General features: G+C 37.3%; 1 long non-coding RNA gene across 1 annotated transcript; it reads left to right on the top strand.

Annotated features, from left to right (window-relative positions):
- The first annotated feature begins 1,618 nt into the window (after positions 1–1,618).
- LOC103476181 (uncharacterized) lies at positions 1,619–3,113 on the top strand. Its single transcript, XR_535419.2, has 2 exons — positions 1,619–1,793; positions 2,735–3,113. It is a non-coding gene; the product is annotated as an uncharacterized LOC103476181 (long non-coding RNA).
- Positions 3,114–4,526: the final 1,413 nt, after the last annotated feature.

The raw sequence follows: 4,526 nt of genomic DNA on the forward strand, positions 1-4,526 counted from the left end.
TTTAGTTTGATCCTGCCGTCAGGTACACCTCTGAACAACGTCTTGGGATCAGGAGAGAAATTACAAGCATTCATATTCTATGTTTTGACAAGGCGGTTGCTTGAGCTTCTAAATGTCGAATAAAAAAATGAAGAAATATGAGCGAGAAACAAAATAACCAGGAGGTAAATTATTGAAAACTGTGTTTAAGCTCAAACAGGCTGTCAGCTCATCAAGCTTTTAAAAATTCAAAATCTGGAAAGGTTTATTTGTTTTTAAACGTGTTAGGCTTGCTGAGCTGTCTTGTAACCTCTGCTATGATTGGATGCGGTAACCCGGTCATTTTAAATGATTTACGGTAATTCATTTCTCAAAAGACCCGGAAGGATCTGATACAGGCAGAACCTTAAATACAGCTAAGGTCCAATAGTTGATGCTAACTGCACACCCATGTTTTCCTGAATTAAATCTTATTTAAAGCATTTAATGGACAACAAAGGCTTCAAAATTAGTATGGTGGCGCTATTTACTAGTGAATCCATTAAATTTGCACTCTTACTTTATACTGGACAATAGTAGTTTTTTTTTTCTTTCTTTAGTGTAAAATAGTAAACCATTTGTGTTTATTGGGTTATCTGGTCAGCTAAAACGACCCAGTTTGCTGATTTTGCTAACCAAGTGTTGGACTGATCTTTGCCAAGGTTTTACCAGGACGGAGTTGGGTTATGGGTTTGACCCAGCATGATGGATTTGATTTTTCCTCCCCAACATAACAACAACATGACTAACGTCTAATGTGAAGGTCAACAAAGAGCGGACTGTGAATAAAATCCCATAACTGGGATCTCAAAGTGATATTTGAGATCAAAAAGAAATAAATCCAATGCCAACCTACTTCAGCGGTGAGTGAAAGGGACGGTAGGTCACCGGTACGTCACAAGAACAGATCAGACATAAATACAACCCACTGACGTGAACGTTATTCAGTGGCCAAAAAGTGGGTATGCACTGTATGCAACGCATAGGGGCGTTGAACTAGAGGCAACTCAGTTATGCCAGAATTAATAATAAAATAATAAAGACTTTGTGGTATTCTCATTGAGTGATGCAATTATATTAGTTGTGCTACCACCCCACGCCACTAGAGGCAGTAGCAGGCCCGAAAAGGTGCAACTAAGGAGCAGATTTAGAAGTACACAGAAAGCTACAGAACGTGTTAAAAACTGTGAGCTGCGCTGAAGTAAGTAAAAGGGAGAAGTTCAAACACATGCTGAGAGTGAAACTCCTTCTTAAAGATGAAGCTGTAGCCCAGATGTCAAAAGAAAATAAAAACGGAAGATCGCGGATAATATAGGAAATAGCGCCCCCCTTCAATTCCGGAGTGCAATGGTCCCATTTCCAAATAAGGTATGAGATGAGTGGTCTGTCCCATAGACATAATATAAGGATAGACGCCTCATGGACCGCTCTCGCCTATTGTCGCTGACGAGATTTAGGGCGGCCATCTTGGAGCGGTACACCACNGGGAGCTAATGTTTATGTGAGCTATGCTACGTTAGCTGTTGGGAGCCAAGTGTGGATTTTTATTCTCTCACTCTGCAGTTTGATAGTTTGTCTTCAGTCTTAACTTTAACCCAGGTTGATCTAGTTTTATGATGCCGAAGTCGGCTTGCATGTTCAGGAGATTATGGCAATTATGGATGTTGGTCATTATCACTGAAACCGTATTGTTGCTTCAGCAGTAATGAAGGTAGAGCTGGACTTGCAGGAACATCATCTGCTGCTAGACTTTATTCACCAGAACAAACTGAAAGGTACGTCATTTATGTTGACTTTTCAACATACGGTACTTAAGGATTTAGTCTAATGTTCACACATAGGCCTGTTAGAATAATCAGTTAATCGGATGATAAATTAAAACAAAGTCAATCATTTCCATTGGCATGATTTATTGTTTCTTTTTTTCTCTCTACCAAAAACTGGATAAGTAAAGTCTTCAGTTTGGTACATTGATCTCGATTAGACCTTATATTGAAAAGAAATTTTCTTTAAAAAAGACTTCAAAATTCATTAGTTTTATTTATTCTGGATATTAAAAATGTCTTCCAGTTCCAGTGTTAAATGTTCATTAGAATTTAAAGTTTAATTACCTTTGAGAATGTGTTCTTGCATTATTATTTCGTCATTACCATTACGCAACTTAAAAATGACCTCAAAAGAACTATATTATTGTTTGTTGAGAACTTTGGAACAACTTATACAGTAAAAATATTTCATGGTGACAGACCTATTCACTTATCCTCCAGAATCTTTAAACTGTGTTTGTGTCTGGACCCCATTTCATTGACCCTTAAACAAATTTATACCTCGTCTGCAAACCAGGACAAACCTGCTGTTCCTGTTCGTCTTCATTTCATGTTGATTAATGTAGATGGTAAATATATTCAGATGGTTTTGATTTTTACAAGCAGTAAATTTATTTCTCAATTGATATTTTTGACACAATTGACAGCTAATAAACACATACTTAAGAAAATAAATATTTTATGCATTTATAGCACCACTGCAAAAATAGCCTTCACAGCAAAACAATTAATGTAAAACATTTGATAAATATAAAAAGTAAAATTCCTACATACATTGTGATGATTCAAGTGATGTTCTGTCACAGTCAGGTCTGTCAGTGCATCAGCTGATCAGGAAAATCAACATAATTTTTCTAACACTAACTGTCTATTTTTCTCTGCATCTTCAGCCAATCTGCAGCAGCTGAGATTCTGGGAGGTTCAACACCAAAACCTGATGCTTCAAACTGAGCCGTCAACTGGACCAAGACACCTTTCAAACTACAGTAGTTAACCTGCTCTGTTGGTAGATGTTATGGTGTCTCCTCAATCTGCCTTGGTCTTCTTTGAATACACATCTTTTTGGTGTTTTCTTTTAATTGATTATAGTCAATATTTGAACATCCATGTAAGTTTTAAGACATTTCATTGTTAACTTTAGGTAGCTGTGAATCCACCCGTGTTAATGTGAACTTATCTTGTTAAAGATTCAACAGATTTGTTGCATTCTTAAATATTTAATCTGTCTTTTGTGTGCAGTGAAATGAACATTAAAGTTAATTCAGGAAATACTTTTGTCATCTTCTTTCTACAGTACAAATTGAATAATGCCTCTATTAAAATCATGTATTTGTGACATCAAACTTTTTTTCTGTCATAAAGCAGTGGTCAAACTATGGCTTGTAATTTACTTTCAACAAATGGAAACCAAAATGGTTTTAAAGTAAAGACACTGTGTAAACTCCTCATCTACCTCAACACAGGTAAAGTTTCCAATGTATCCAAGTAAATGTGATTACAATTGAATGACAATTGTACAGCAGGACTTCAACTCCAGTACATAAGGGTCGGTGTCCTCCAACTTTTAGATGTCTCTTCTTTAACACACCTGAGTCAAATCATGAGGTCAGAGGTCATTAGCAAGACTCTGGAGAACGTGACTGTCCTAAGCAGCCATTTAATTCAGGTGTGCTGGACCAGGATGTATCTAAATGTTGCAGGTCACCAGATAATCAATGTCTGGATCTGAGGATCCTGTTAGAGGATCAGTGTGTTCCTGCAGCAGCTCCATCGGATCAGAAGATAGGTGAGATCTGAAAGATCCTGATGTTCCAGAAAGTGAAATAACACCAGACCCGATCCATCAATCAGCCGTTTTGTCCTGTGTAGAGATAAATATAAAATGTTATTTATACACATAGAAACTCAATACATTAGGATAGAAAGGCAATTTATTTCATTTAATTTTATTTACTTAGTGAATAAGTAAAAGGCAAATCAGAATTTCTCACAAACTATACAAATATCAGTCAGCAACATGACTTAGGAATTTGATTGGAACCTTTTGGGCAAAACAGAAACTGAAAGAACCACACAGATAATTTTTATGGATTAAAGACTCAAACTGTGCTAAGTGAGAGAATAAAAATCCACACTTGGCTCCCAACAGCTAACGTAGCATAGCTCACATAAACATTAGCTCCCGCTAACAGAAACATATGAGGGCAGAGTGTCAAAATACCAGACATATAAAATGTAATCTGAAATCATTTATAATTACTTCATGTCTCATTATAATCGGAGGGCAAAGCCTGCAGGTTTAGCTCCTACTTACTTCAGAGGACAGATCACCGGGACGCTCCGTCTTGCTTCTGCCTGGCTATTTTTCCGGACAGCGAACCATTCCGCCACCCAGTGGTCCTTTTTCAGACCACTTAGTCTCCTGTATCGTTCAAAAACGCACAATATGTCTATAAATAATTTTAGGATATTATAAGGAAGTGCTGAGAACTACCGTTTTCCACCGAACTAACGTATTTGCCACTTCGGCACAAGCACAGTGAGAAACGTTCAGAGGATAAAAACACTCGACTCCGAGTAAAACTCAGATGTCCCAGCTTTAACTATCATGTAAACGCACAATCTATACACAAATCTGGGAGCTTCCCCGAAGCGTGAAATGAGTCTCAAAAATAGTTGTGC

The sequence above is a fragment of the Poecilia reticulata genome, linkage group LG14, assembly GCF_000633615.1.
Source record: "Poecilia reticulata strain Guanapo linkage group LG14, Guppy_female_1.0+MT, whole genome shotgun sequence".
Classification (NCBI taxonomy): domain Eukaryota; kingdom Metazoa; phylum Chordata; class Actinopteri; order Cyprinodontiformes; family Poeciliidae; genus Poecilia; species Poecilia reticulata.